The sequence below is a fragment of the Anolis carolinensis genome, chromosome 1 (assembly GCF_035594765.1).
Source record: "Anolis carolinensis isolate JA03-04 chromosome 1, rAnoCar3.1.pri, whole genome shotgun sequence".
In the NCBI taxonomy this organism is placed as follows: Eukaryota; Metazoa; Chordata; class Lepidosauria; order Squamata; family Dactyloidae; genus Anolis; species Anolis carolinensis.
The window spans coordinates 225,425,356-225,441,413 of NC_085841.1; the positions used below are offsets into that span (position 1 = coordinate 225,425,356).

The window sequence follows — 16,058 nt, forward strand, 5'->3', positions numbered from 1 at the left end:
AAAACCTTGCACATAGTCCTCGATCCAAACCGTGTCAAAGCCATAAAAGCTTATTTGTTAAATGCTTGTGCACATAGCCAGGTCTTTATTTTCTTTCTAAAACCCAGAAGGGATGAAGCCTGCCGGATGTCGCTGGAGAGGGAGTTCCACAGCCAAGAAGCCACCACTGAGAAAGCCCTGTCTCTCGTCCCCACCAATCACGCTTGTGAGGCAGATGGGACCAAGAGCAGGGCCTCCTCAGACGATCTTAAAGTTCTAATAGGCTTGTAGGGTGTCCTTTCAAGAACAGCCTTAAAACACTGTGGCAAGTAAATGAAAACTGCTTTACTTCAGCAAAACATAAAGTATAGCACACTCACTGGAATAATGCAATGGAAGCAATGAAAGGGTAAACACAGTTCTTGGTCTCTGTTAAATTCCCAAATCAAATGGCAGCCTTACTTCAGACAAAGAAACAGCAATAAACCCTTAGGAGCAGTTTCCCAGATGCAGACTTGAAGCAGGCACAAGGGGAGTGAAGAGTCAGTTTGTTACCAGCAAGAGCTGGCTGCACCTGCTTCTGCTTTATAGCCCTGAGCCCCCTCACAGCTGCTAGGGCAGTTCCTAATTACTCAGCTGTATTTCTGGCAGCTATTATAGCTGAACGTCTCTGCTCTGTTTCCTTTCGCCTCTCCTGAAATGTGGATACTTGCAAAATCTCCTCCTCAGATTCCAACTCACCCTCAGATTCATGAACACTTTCCTGCTCCCCTTCCTCTTATGAAGAAGAGGAATCCCTAACATAGGAGGAGATATACTCAGACAGGTAAGTTAGACTAAAACCATTTTGGGCTTTATAGGTCAAGGCCAGCACTTTGAATTGGGCTCAGTAACATATCGGCAGCCAGTGGCGCTGATGCAACAGAGGAGTAGTATGCTCCCTGTACGCCGCTCCAGTTATAAATCTGGCTGCCACCCGTTGTATTAGCTGGAGCTTCCGAGCCATCTACCCCACATACAGCACGTTGTAACAGAATGTAACAAGAGCGTGGATCACTGTGGCCAAGTCAGACTTCCCAAGGTACAGGCGCAACTGACGCACAAGTCTTAGTTGTGCAAAGGCTCCCCTGGTCACCGCCGAGACCTGGGGTTCCAGGCTCAGCAATGAATCCAGGAGAACACCCAAGCTGCGAACCTGTGTCTTCAGGGGGAGTGTAACCCCATCCAACACAAACTGTAACCCTATGCCCTGTTCTACCTAGCTTTTTTCCAGTGACTGGATGCATTGCTTCAGATGTGCCTTTGAGACGTAACTGGTTTTATACAACTCCACACAGGGGTAAATTGTTTAAAACTACTTGAACCAGTTTTACTTTTTTTTTTAAATGTGCTAAACAATGGTGTAGTGGTTTGAGTGTTGGAACTATGACTTTGGGGACTGAGGCTCAAATCCCCGCTTGGCCATGAAAAACTACTAGGTGACAATAGGTAAGTTGCACTCTCTCAGCTTCAGGAGATGGCAAAGGCATATCCTTTCGGAACAAATCTTGCCAAGAAAATCCATGATAGGTTTTCCTTAGGTCACCATAACTCAGAAACGACTTGGAGACACACAGCAGCAACAATCTGCCATTCCACCTGGAAGCAATTACCTTCCTAGACCTACTGACCCATTTCCCTTTTCAGATATAAATGCTAATACTGCCTATGGGGATTGAGAGCAAACTAGGAGAATTCCCCCTCTATGCTTTGTTAGTCGGCAACTGCTTAAATATTTGCTTCTACCTATCATGCAGGGCCTTTAAAAACAACAAAAGAACTTTCACAGAAAAGTAAGTCAATAACACATTTTGACCAAGCCTGACATCTAACTGACATGGAAACAGCCATCCGTACGCACAAACAGGGCTGCTTTCTCTTACAGTGTAAACAAGGCAAGATTTTACAAGCCTGAAAAGCATGATGTGAACTAGCAGCAATGGGATGAAGACTGGGGAAATGGCTTGGGGGGAAGGGTGGGGAGACATCTTTGTATATGAAAGGATTAAATTCCACAGATGTTTATATGTATATATGTGTGTCCATGTGTGCATTAATTGTGTATTACACAACTAGGACAGTGAAAGGAAATACAATTTTCTCCAGCTTGGACACTTAGTGTGATTTGCTCCCTTTGTGTAGGATCTCCTGTTGAATTAAAGGAGGATTACTATGAATAAGGAATGGAAAGGAAAAGTAAAGACAGATAAGATTGACAAAGAAGGAAACTGAAGATGACGTACTGGTTGAAATGAGCAACAAGGATAGTCACATACATCCTTCTTATCCTGCTGCAGAGCAGCTATCCAAATATGCCACTTGAATCAATATTAATTCACACATACAAGTAGTTATGTGCATTTGTTTGGAATCACTAACCATTTCTATTTGTACCATTCATATGACCCCTTTTCGGTCCGCTGTGTACGGAAACGGGCGCCTATACGAATGAGCTTTTCAGTCCAAGTTCTGAAAAAAACCCAAAGATTTTGGGTGGCAAAGCGCATGGGCCTGCCAGCCAGGGCCTACATCCGAGCGGGCCTGGCACTTGGCTATAGTCCCTGGCTGCCGAGCCTATTAGCATCAAGTGCTCAATAGCTCGTAGGCCCTGCCTGCCAGGCCTACCAGTATTGAGCGCTTGGTACGCGACTGTAGGCCCTGCAAGCTGGACCTACAAGCATCGAACACACACCACTTGGCTGTAGATCCTGCCAGCCAGGGCCTACAGCCAAGCACCGAAAATCAGCCAGCCAAATGGCTACTGTCCCCCCTTTTTTTCATTTCACTGCTTCTTTCGTTCGGGAGGGGGTGGAACTGTTCCATGTCATCCAAATGGACGGAACAGTACAAAACCACAAAAGAAACAGATGAAACAGGGTTTGGGCCTGTGATCGAGGTGACCCCCCCCCCCCCAGGACTTTGTAAAAGATAGTTCAAAAATCAAGACTTTATGTTCTATATTCCATATATTTATAGTAGAAGGTGATTGAGACTTTTTACTGGAGTTTACTGTGGTTTACTAAAACTCTCTGTACAAAAGGTGTTTGACCTTTTAGCCTGAGGCAAGAGATAACAACTTCATGAATTGTAAAATCATGCTGCTAAAACTCCACTTTTATGAATTTCCATGCTGGGTTCTCCAGATGTTATGAACTTCGTTCTTATCAAATATTTTCATTTGTTTATATCATTCATGATTCCCCTTTATGCAATGTAACTCACTTTTATGGATTCTCCCTTATTTCCATGAAATCTATCTATCTGCCTATATGTATTTGTACTCTTTGGGATCCCCGGAAAATATGTATTTTTCCCAGCATGGTTTATATTCCAACTTTATTTTATTTTTCATTTTATTTCATATAATTGTCAAATCATGAAATCAAATAGGAAATATTTTGAACTCAACCTGAACCCCAGAACTTATCCCATTTCCTATGACCCAGGCTTCCTTTCCCAAAAACAAAAGGATAATCTGCCACCGCTAAATCCAATCAAATTCAAATTGCATGGACAATATAGGGCTTGAGTCGCCGAATTCGGAGTTTGCTGACCTAAAGGTGATTCGCCCCAAGGCAAACATTGTCATATCTCACCAAAAGGAAAAACCAGAACACCTCAGGAAGGCGCCCTGCAGAGCCTGTCAATATGGCTCATCACCACCCATCTTTGCTTCCATCTCTGACACCCCAAGGCATATCTAAAATCTGTATACGTGACAGAAACCTGGACACCCTTGATTGCTGCCATTAATAAATTAAGCACCCTTTAGAAATTGGTCTAGCAGGACTTAATCTGCTAGTTCCTGTCCCGTCACCTCATTGTTTCGATAACTCCCGCCTTCTCTTTCCTGATTGGCCCGAGTAGAGACAAAAGGCAGCTTCCTATTGGGCCAACAGAGCAAGGCGGGAAACGAAAGCCCGCCTCGTTCAACCTTCTAGCCTATCAATGATCAGATGGGCGGGGAAGCAGGGCGGGAAATTCAAAGGGTTGTCAGACTGAAATTTTGTATAAGTATGGCTTTATTTTGATTGTATGGTATCCTAGTAGACCGAATGATCGCTACTAGAGTCCTTTTCAGCTGAATTGCTCAATAAAGACTCCTTGGCGGATTTTCCTTCAACTTTGGCGGACCTTCTTCATTTCGGCTTCAGGTTGTATTGCGGCTCGTAATTCTCCTTTTGGCTTCGCCAAGGTCCGTTCTCTCAGGACCGGATCGGGTCTCTCCTTAAGGGCCCGATCCCCTAAAACGTGGTCGACAACAGGCCCAACTCTACACACAAGTAGATGTAATTGTACCTGAACATTCTAAGCTTGCAAAAATGTTTTATTTGAACAAAGCAATATCTAGACAGAAGTCCTGGTTTGATAGGGGGGGAAACCATATAATTATATTTCTATTATGAATGGCATGCAGATAAATGTCCTTCTGGTAAGCAGATGCTTAAAATGTTTCACCCCAAATCCAGATGTTTCCTCATCTATCATATTTGATATATAGGTGACTGCCTGAGGACAGTATGTTCTAAAATGAAATGGTTCTGTTAGTTATCACAAGTCACTTAAGAAATACAACTTCAAACTCAGTTAGATTTTGGATTTTAGGAAAAAACATGAAGGCATTCCCGATATCAAGTCTAGTCGTGTCCGACTCTGAGGGTTGGTGCTCATCTCCATTTCTAAGCCAAAGAGCCTCCAAGGTTGTGAGGCTGGCATGACTGCATGGAGCACCGTTACCTTCCCGCCGGAGCAGTACCTATTGATCTACTCACATTTGCATGTTTTTGAGCTGCTAGGTTGGCAGAAGCTGGGGCTAACAGCGGGAGCTCATCCCTCCTCCCAGATTCAAACAGCCAATCTTTCAGTCAGCAAGTTCAGCAGCTCAGTGGTTTAACCCACTCAGCCACAGGGGTATTTAGGTATTCAGTCCTAAATACCTAGGGAAGCTCTCTTCCGATCCATGTTTTCTCTCTTTCTCTCTTAAAAGGAATGTTAACATTTCCTTTTCATTAACCAAGACTTACATCTAATCTGTCACTTTGAAGTAGCTCCTGCCTCAATTTATGCATAACAGATGCTGCTATTGAAACCTTTAAAAACTACACTATATATGAGAGACTAATGGATGGGCATCTGTAAAGAAGATTATGCCACAAATACAGATGCCTTTAATAAACACATTGAAGTAAATGAGGCCAGAAGCCAACTGACTCCAGGAATTCCAAGAGTCAAGGCTCACAACACATCTGCATATTTCTCCATATTGTATCTCTTGTTCCAATTAAAACCAACACATGATGGATGAAAGGATTATAGGTCACTGAAGGATCAACTTAATACAGTCTGTCTCAGCATGGTGCCCTCCAGATGTTGGGCACCGCTAGGCTGTCGTCAACTATATCTAGGACAGAGCTTCTTAAACTTTTTCCACTCGTGAACCCTTTCCACCCAAGACATTTTTATCCAATCCCAGGTACATATGTATATAAAGTAGGTATAAATGTCTAATATTTACTGATAATGCATCAGCATAAAAAAAGGCTTGCTTTTTTTCGTGTCAGGAGCAACTTTAGTCGCTTCTGGAGTGAGAGAATTGGCCGTCTACAAGGACATTGCCCAGGGGATGCCCGGATGTTTTGATGTTTTACCATCCTTGTGGGAGGTTTCTCTTGTGTCCCCGCATGTAGCTGGAGCTGATAGAGGGAGCTCATCCACACTCTCCCCGGGTGGGATTCAAACCTGGCAGCTTTCAGGTCAGCAACCCAACCTTCAAGTCACTTAGTCCACTATGCCATCTGGGGGCTCCACAAGGCTTGCTAAACAGGCTAATTTATGTGAAGTACAGCTGAAGCAACTTCTGCAGAGTAAAGACTGCAGGTTGTTGCTAACAGATTTGTGTAAACATCTAGATCAGTGGTTCTCAACCTGTGGGTCCCCAGATGTTTTTGGCCTTCAACTTCCAGAAATCCTAACAGCTGGTAAACTGGCTGGGATTTCTGGGAGTTGTAGGCCAAAACACCTGGGGACCCACAGGTTGAGAACCACTGAGATGGCATTCAGAAACCTTTTACCATTGCCAAAATTTTTGTGACCCCAACATTGAGCTAAGGGGACCGCATTTGGAGTCAGGGCCCACAGTGTAAGGAGTGCTCTAGAACAGGGGTTCTCACTTTTTTTTCTGCTGCAGAACCCTTTTTGATGCAAAAGTTTCTCATGGAGCCCCAAGAAACATTTATATATTACTAGCTGTGCCTGGCCACGCGTTGCTGTGGCAAAGTGGTGGTGGTATTGGTTAAAAATTGTTGTGGAATTTTTATTTGACATTATTTGTATTTTTAATTAATTTTATTGTAACTTATCTTTTTATTCATTATATTTTATTATTTTGTTGTATTATTTTAGTTATTTTGTTATAGTATTTTATTGTATTAATTTTTTAGTGTTTTTTATTATTTTTTATTGTCTTATTTGTATTTATTTTATTTTTTATTCTTTTATTAACACGGGGCTGAGTGGGTTGCTAGATCAAGTGGGTGGAGTTTAGCCTTCTAACTGGCAGCAATTGGATAAAAACAATTATTTCTCTCCCTCTAATTAGGACTTTATTTTTCTTTTCTTTTTGTTGTCGGAACCTAGGGGCAAGGATGGTGGGTTGTGTGGCCAAATTTCTAGGTTCTGGGGCTTGTACTTTTGTTGTTTAGTGGGAGGAACGGACACCATTACTCCTTTATATATAGATATTATATATTATATAGAATGTATACATATCAGTAATAGGAGCAACATCAGGGGTCAACCAGTCCAACCCCCTTCTGCCATGCACAAAGCACCCCAAACAGATGACCAGTCAGCCTTTGTAATAATAATAATAATAATAATAATAATAATAATAATAATAGGAGCAATCCCAAGCGCCATCCAGTTCAATCCCCTGGCAGTTTTCAAAGAGATAGTTTTGTTTGCTTCAGCATATAAAGGACAGGGGATGGGATAAATCTAGCAGCAACCTTAAGATGAACTGGTTTATTTTGGTATGAGTTTTCATGGGTTTTGTCCACCTCCCCATATGCAATGATACAGTCAATATGTTTTCACTGTGTGTTCCTGCATGGTTCTCATGGTCTCTTCCAATTCAGGATTCTGTTACTGTATATACTCGAGAATAAGCCTAGTTTTTCAGCCTTCTTTTTAAGACTGAAAAAGCCCCCTCAGCTTATACTCGGGTGAGGGTCCTGGTTGGCTTATATTTGGGTTTTTTATATTTGGCTTATATTTGGGTTTTTCCCCTATTATTACTGATATTATTACATTTATTATTTTTCTCTGTTATTGTTGCTACTATTAAATTTATTTTACTCTATTTTTATTATTATTAATACATTTATTATTTCACTCTGATCTTATTATTATTATTATTGCATTAATTATTTTACTCTATTTATTATTACATGTATTAATTTCCTGTAATTATTATTATTACTACATGTATTATTTTACTCTATTATTATTAAAAGGATACATAAGCACATTTACATTGAGGAGATGAGAATAATGATTTGAGCAGAATTGGACAGTCTTATCTTAAATTTGAGCTTTATGTAAATATTCAAAAACATTTAACCTACTGATGCCTCAATTAATGTAATTTTATTGGTATCTATTTTTATTTCTGAAATGTACCACCCTCGGCTTATACTGGAGTCAATGTTTTCCCAGGTTTTTTTGTGGTAAAATTAGGTGCCTCAGCTTATATTCGGGTCGGCTTATACTCGAGTATATATGGTATTTTAAAGCCACAGGTATATTTGCAGTTTTCAGAGGAAGGAACTTGCAAAGCCACCTCTTGAGTATTCCTTCCATAAGAAAACTCACGGGGTTACACTAAATCAACAGGTGGCTTGAAGAACACAAATCGTGACCCTGACAATAAACCTTCAAAGAGTTTCATGAAGTGATACAGGTCTGTCAAATGGCAGGTCTTGAGTGTGGTAGTAATATGTCATACTTACTGAAAGTCCATTTCTTTGGAATAAGAACTTTTCAGAGAAGAATTTATTAGAGGTCCAGTTGTGAGGTATAGTACACCTCAATCCCACATTATAGCATGAATATGTATGCATGGACCTATGCACCACAGGACCATCTAGGTAAAAGTAGGTAAAGGTTTTCCCTTGACATTAAGTCCAGTCATGTCTGACTCTGGGAGTTGGTGCTCTAAGCCAAAGAGCTGGCGTTGTCCGTAGACACCTCTGAGATCATGTGGACGGCATGACTGCATGGAGCACCGTTACCTTCCTACAGAAGCGGTACCGATTAACTCACGTTTGCATGTTTTCGAACTGCTAGGTTGGCAGAAGCTGGGGCTAACAGCGGGAGCTCACTTTACTCCCTGGATTTGAACCTGCGACCTTTCGGTCCGCAAGTTCAGCAGCTCAACACTTTAACACACTGTGCCACCGGGGGTCCCATAAAATAGGTATAAATGTCTAATATTTGCCTATGCACCACAGGACCCAACCCTACCCCAAACTTACTCAAAAGCCTCTGAAGCTACCCACATTGTCAGGTGAGCAGGAAGGCTTGAAGAAACATCTGGTTACATCCCCACAGCCAGACACACAAGGATCACAGCTGTAATGAAACACTGATGAAACCCAATGGATCTCTATAATGCTATCTTTATTTCATATCATATCTGGCTATGGCAATGATTATCAACCTGTGGGTCCCCAGGTGTTTTGGCCTACAATTCCCAGAAATCCCAGCCAGTTTGCCAGCTGTTAGGATTTCTGGGAGTTGAAGGCCAAAACATCCATAGCTTGAGAACCACTGGGCTATGGAGTTGAAGCTAGGCATTTCTTTGAGCCTGCCTGCCTATCCATGATGCATGGAATGGGAATGTGGGATAGCTTCAAGGACCTTAAGGTAAGCTGGGATGGAGAAGCTTAGGGCACTACAGACAGAGAAAAGGAAGACCAATGACTCTTAACAGAATTCTAGCTATAATATGCCAAGAAATCATGATAATGGGAGATGCTGATAACAACAGCCCAACTGAGCAGATTTTTCAGGCCATGATTGGTTTTGTAGATCATATAGCAACTGTGCAAGGTCTCCAGAATCTGTGCTCTAAGACTAAAAAAGGGTGCCATTACTTTGCCACCTTTGTGCACTAAGGTAAAGAGTGTAAACCACATCTGTGTCAAGATCACTGACAATACTAGAATACTTTGAATGTTAAAAGCTTCTCATAACTGAGGGTGCATCTACACTCAAATTAATGTAAAATAAAGAGAAGAGAGCATAAGCACGAGGCATAGGACAGCCTTGCGACCCTTCGCTTTCAGTATGTGGAATGGAAAACTGAATGAGTTTGAAGAGCTCATAGTAAAGATCACATTGGAGTCGATGGAAATCCAGTAGGAAGGTCTCCTCTAGGTGAACCTATATTGTAGACTGAATGCCGTTTGACATTACTTGAACTGCCATGGTTCAATCCTGAGAGTTGTTCTTTGGAGAGGCACCAGTAATCTTGAGAAGGCTAAATGCCTGGAAATACTACATAGCCTAAATCATGGCAGTTAAGGTGGTGTCAAACTGCATTTATTCTACAGTGTAGATGTACCTATAGATGGAAGAGAAGCTATTGTGTTTGTTATATAGGGTTTTATTTTTAAGAGGAAAAGAGAAAAATATAAAGTATTTAAATGATAGAGGTATATATAGGAATGCATTAGAAAAAGTTCTACTTTTTCTCAGTAGACTTTGAGCCAGCCAGTTAATGAAATGGGCCAATTTGAGTCAATTAAAAGTAGAATTAGGTGTAGAATCAATGCAGTTTGATGCTACTTGAACTGCCATGGCTCGATGCTATGATATCTTGGGAATTGTAGTTCTAAAATCTCTATAGCTTCTGCCAGAGTGCTTTGCCTCTCACCAAACAACAATGCCCATTATTCTGGTTAGTTTCTTTTTTTCTAGATCAGTGGCTCTCAACCTGTGGGTCCCCAGATGTTTTGGCCTTCAGCTCCCAGAAATCCTAACAGCTGGCAAACTGGCTGGGATTTCTGGGAGTTATAGGCCAAAACCATCTGGAGACCTCAGGTTGAGAACCACTGATCCAGAGAATCCAAGCCAAAGAAAAACCAACTGTCAAGTGAATCCTGACTTTGAAGTGCACTGTTGATATTTACTGCTCTGCACTCTTGACCAAAGGCACCAAAATGGTCTAACCAGCCAATCTTGCAAGAGTCCAAACAGTAACCTACTAATTATAAAGGAAACTCATGGTTTCACTGAAAACACGTGAGAGGGAGAGTAGAAGGAGGCAGCAAGAAAGGAAAACAAAACTCATAATAAGTCTTCAGACAAACAGAACTCATTATTTTCGTGATTCAGGGTTAAATTTGCTTGCTCAAAAATACCCCAAGATTTGAATTTACAGCCTCAGTTGTAATAAAGTCTGATGTGGGTTACTCAAACTGAACCGTATGATTTATGTATATTCCTATGAATTCGGTTTATTCTAGTTCATGCACTCAAATATAACTGATTTAAATTCCAAGTATATTTTGATTTGGCAGCTTTGCTGATGAATGTACTGATAAGGAGAATTAGTTATGTCTAACATCACTTAACTCACATATATTTTGGCATAAGAGAACAAACACAGAACACATTACTGCCTCACAACTGACATATTTCTCTGTTCATGTCCCATTATCTATGCCCCTAGCAATGAACATGAAACACTCAAATGCAAACAGGTGTACTGAAACCTTTGTTTGACTAGCATAGACTTGTAGCCCAGACTTTTAAATATTTAAATTAATCTTTGTATTCATAAGCTTGAGTATCCCAAAATGTTTGGGACCAAAAGTGTTTTGGGTTTATTTTTTAAAAAAATTGGATTTTACAAATACAGTAGAGTCTCACTTATCCAAGCTAAATGGGCCGGCAGAATCTTGGATAAGTGAATATCTTGGATAATAAAGAGGGATTAAGGAAAAGCCTATTAAACATCAAATTAGGTTATGATTTTACAAATTAAGCACCAAAACATCATGTTATACAACAAATTTGACAGAAAAAGTAGTTCAATGCGCAGTAATGTTATGTTATAATTACTGTATTTATGAATTGAGCACCAAAATAGCATGATATATTGAAAACATTGACTACAAAAATGCCTTGGATAATCCAGAACCTTGTATAAGCGAGTCTTGGATAAGTGAGACTCTATAAGGTTTGGAGATGAGACCCAAGTCTAAACATAAAATTCATTTACACTTCATATACACTTTATACATATAACCTGAAGGTAATTTAAACAATATTTTAAATAATTTTGAGTATGAAACACAGTGTATGTGTGTGCCAAACCATTAGAAAGCAAAGCTGTCACTTGAATCAGCTACCCATGTTGACAATTTTGGAGGGTTTTTGGAATTCAAAATAAGGAATGTTTAACCTGTACCATTTTTGTACTATCAAAACATTTACAGTATAAAAAGTGTATTTTAGTTGCCTCCCTACAACTGCTGAAACCATGCTCATACCATCCTCACTGAGATAAATAGAGTTATTAATGAATTATATCTTCTTATAATTATTTCTGCTTTTATATATCACTATGCGGGATACAATTTTGGCCAGTGACAGATAGTATCCAATAACTATGAATCATATTCCCAACTTCAGATATACTATTCTCCCAATGAAAAGATCGTAATTGGTGACAATGGTGACTGAGGTGTATGTGTTGTATAATCGTATCTTTAATTTACACTTGTCAAATGAGTGAGAATTGCCTGTTCTGTGCCCACATCATATCCAAGCAAAGCTCACTTGTCTTTTAAATCACTGCAGTTGGGACAACAAAATTCAGCAACTTTGTCGTTTCTACAATGATTTCTGTGTTTCACCTTGAATTTGAATCTTAGCATCCTAGGACTCATCTACACTGTAGAATTAATGCAGTTTTATACTTCTTTAACTGCCAGGACTCAATGGGGATTTGTAGTTTGTTGAGGCACCAGCACTCTTTGCCAGAGAAGGCTTGAAAAACTACAACTTCCATGTCGGCATAACATAATAATAATAATAAAACTTTATTTATACCCCGCCACCATCTCCCCGTGGGGACTCGGGGCGGCTCACAATGTTACAAAAGTATGTAACAGCGCAAATACATTAACAATATACACAGTTTAAAACACAAGAAGATGATAAAACAGAAGTTAAAACAAAGGTTTATACAACAGTAATAGTATCAAACAACCACCAATGCAATTCAGTCAACTTCAAAGGTGGGGGGGGGGGGACTATAGCAGCAATATAAGATAAAATCATTAGATTAAAATACCCTGATGAAAGGAACCTAATAACATTCAGAATAGAATTATAATGAGGCTGGTCATACAGCCAGGACAGTTAAAGGAGTGTGAAATTGCATTTATTCTACAGCCGATAGGCTGTTAGGAATGGTGGGAGTTGAAATCCAAAACACCTGGAGAGCTGAAGTTTGCCCATACCTGATCTACATTGTAGAATGGATGCAGTTTGGCACCCCTTGAACCCAATGCTAGGGAATCCTAGGAGTTGCAATTTGGAGTGGCCCCAGAGCTCTCTGTCAGAGAAGGAGAAATGTCTGGTGCAACTACAACTCCTAGGATTCGATATAGCATTGAGCCATAGCAGTTACAGTGGTGTCAAGTTGCTATCCATTCTGCAATTGGATACAGCCTTGACCCAGTTCAGGGGGCATCTACTCAACACTTGAGCTGCCGTGGCTCAGGGCTATAGAACCAAAGGAGGTGTCGTTTTGTAAGGTCTTGAGCCTTCTTTGCCGAAGAGGGCTGGTTACTTCACCACTCACACCCAATCCATCCCATAGCACTGAGCCAAAGCAGTTCAAGTGATGCCAAACTGCATTCATTCTACAGCAGAGAGGCAGCCAGACGCGAGAGAGAGAGAGAGAGAGAGAGAGAGAGAGAGAACGCCAGCCCTTTAACTTCCTGGATCGAGGTAGCCCGCCACCTCCCCCGCTCCGATCGCGCGATAAAGGCGTCCGGACCCGCTCCGCCCCACTTACCTGCTCAGTCGGCACCTTAGCAGCTCCAGGGCGCCCGGAGCCCGAGAGCGAGAAGCGCCAGCAAAGCGCAGGAGGCGTCCCAAGAGGCGGACCCAGACCCACGGAGGTGGGGTTCCTTCTACTAGCAAGCCCATCTCTGCATGCAATCTACTGTAATACCATGCAGCTGTGGACAAGTCTACAAACGCAGCTTTACCCAAGCTCAAATCAAGGAACATGAAAGGCACTGCAGACTCACTCAACCAGAGAAATCAGCCAGAGCAGAGCACTTGGTGAACCAACGGGGACACAGCATAATATCTGAGAACACAGAAATGCTGGACCACTCTCACAACCACCATGTCAGGCTACACAGAGAAGCCATTGAAATCCTCAAGCATGTGAACAACTTCAACAGAATGGAGGGAACCATGAAAATGAACACAATCTGTCTCTCAGTATTAAAAAACAAAACAAAAATCAGAACAGTAAATAAAGAACAACACTGTGAAACCAAAGGAATTCCAGACATGAATTAACCAGGGCCAGCTAACAACTCCAAACAAAGGATTCTCCCAGGCAGGAAGAAGCCACAGGGCCATCAAATGCTAATCAAGGTGATTAATGACAGTATCCACACCTGCCTCCAACAGACAAGAGCTCTTTTTCCCACCCTGGACCTTACACAGATATATAAACCACACTTGCCTAGTTTTCCAACATACCTCACAACCTCTGAGGATGCCTGTCATAGATTGGGTGAAATGTCAGGAGAGAATGCTTCTGGAACATGGCCAGACAGCCCAAAAAAACGCATAACAACCCAGAATGACACCACTTTCATTGACTTGGTACAATGTCGCAGAACCCTGGGAGTTTGGCCCGTATCAGCCTGCTCGAGCAGAAAGCGCTCAAGAGCTTGTCAAACTACAAGTTCCTGTAGTTCCATAACATTGAGCAGTGAAAGTGGTGCCAGGCTGCATTCTTTCTACCTTAATGTAGATGCAGCCTGAGTCACTGAGAAAACCAGCAGTACAGGCAGACCCCAATAGCCCAAGTACTTCATCTTTGCCTCTAATATCCTTCTCTCCAGTAAGCAGTTGGACTTTATTTCTTGGAGTATATCCCGGTCTAAGACACTCTCAGAATTTTCCTCCAACACCACAGTTCAAACCAGTCCATCCTCCAGGAAATAATGCCTGGCTGCTCACTGGAGGGAAGGACATTAGAGGCAAAGATGAAATACTTGGGCCACATAATGAGAAGACAGGAAAGCTTGGAGAATGATACTGGGGAAAAAGGAAGGAAAAAGGAAGAGGGGACGACCAAAGGCAAGATGGATGGATGGTATCCTTGAAGTGAGTGGCTTGACCTTGAAGAAGCTGGGGGTGGTGATAGCCAACCGGGATCTCTTGCTTGGACTGGTCCAAGAGGTCACCAAGAGTTGAAAGCGACTGAACGAATAAACAACAGCACAGTTCAAAAGCGTCTTTGCCTCTAATATCCTTCCCTCCAGTGAGCCGTCAGGCATTATTTCCTGGAGTATAGACTGGTTGGATCTTCTTGCGATCCAAGGCACTCTCAGAATTTTCCTCCAACACCACAGTTCAAAAGCATTTATCTTCCTGCGCTCAGCCTTCCTTACGTTCCAGCTCTCGCATCCATAGGTTACTATGGGGAATACCACTGCTTTAACTATGCGGGCCTTCCTTGCCAGTGTGATGTCTCTATCGAGATTGGTCATTGCACTCCTCCCAAGAAGTTCCTTGCTGCAGTCTGTGTCTGCAGTCATCTTCGTGCCTAGAAATATAAAGTCTGTCACTGCCTCCTCGTTTTCTCCTTCTATTTGCCAGTTATCAGTCCGTCTGGTTTCCATAATCTTGGTTTTCTTGATGTTTAACTGCAGCCCAGCTTTTGCACTTTCTTCTTTCACCTTGGTTAGAAGGCTCCTGAGCTCCTTCTCACTTTCAGTCATCAAAGTGGTATCATCTGCATGTCTAAGGTTGTTAATGTTTCTTCCAGCAATTTTAACGCCAGCCTTGGTACATCCTGAGTCACAGAGGAAAAGTACAGACAGTCTCCAAATTATGAACAAGATGTGTTCTGCAAGTTGAATTTGTATGCAAGTCATGACAGGAACTTTTTAAAGTATAACTCCAGCCATACACACACACACAGAATGTAGATGCACCTAGAGAAAATAACCTTGAAACTTGTGCTCTCTTGCTCTCTCAATCTCTCTCCCTCTCCATATATATATATATATGTTAGATTTTTAAATATAACTCCAGCCACACACACACACACACACATACATATCTCCAGCCATACATACAGATATATATTTGTATGTATATATATATGTATGGCTGGAGATATATGTGTGTGTGTGGGGGGGGTAGAGTTCTATTTAAAAATCTATGTGTGTGTGTCTGAAAATACATCACACACACACATGGCTGGAGTTATATTTAGAAATCTACATACACATTTAACATACAAAACCTATCTTGTATGTATATGTGTGTGCGTGTGTGTATGTGTGCTTTGGATATCAGAGGGAAGGGTTAACACCCCTGTGGTGTTTGTTTTACTAAAAAGAAAATGGATTCCCAAAATCACAAAAACACAAATCCACTATAAACAGTAGTAAAACAATCACAAAAGTAATTTTTTGCAACATGTACAACAAATGAACATGTATACAAAGAACATGTTCATTTGTTGCATGTAAGTTGCAAAAGTTGTTCTTTGTATGCATGTTCATTTGTTGTATATACATTGCAAAAGTCCTTTGTATACGTGTTCCTTTGTTGTATATAAGCTGCAAAAAATATTTACTTCTGTGTTTGTTTTACTGCCTGTGCCCCTGTTCAGATTTCCCCTCACTTTCCGTCCCTGTGATGACTGGATTTGGAAAAAATGGCTTGTTGTAGAAGCAAGGATTGGAGCCAAAGCTTTAGTGGAT

General features: G+C 41.3%; 1 protein-coding gene across 2 annotated transcripts in view; it reads right to left on the reverse strand.

The window, feature by feature from the left end:
- Positions 1–13,245, reverse strand: part of lypd6b (LY6/PLAUR domain containing 6B) — a 105,021-nt gene extending 91,776 nt beyond the window's left edge. Inside the window, exon 1 of one of the 2 annotated variants that reach the window (XM_062966298.1) lies at positions 13,112–13,245. The gene's annotated coding sequence lies outside the window, so the exon portion shown is untranslated. The remainder of the gene's footprint in view (positions 1–13,111) is intronic. The other variant, XM_016996296.2, reaches the window with a different exon arrangement.
- Between the last annotated feature and the right edge of the window lie 2,813 nt (positions 13,246–16,058).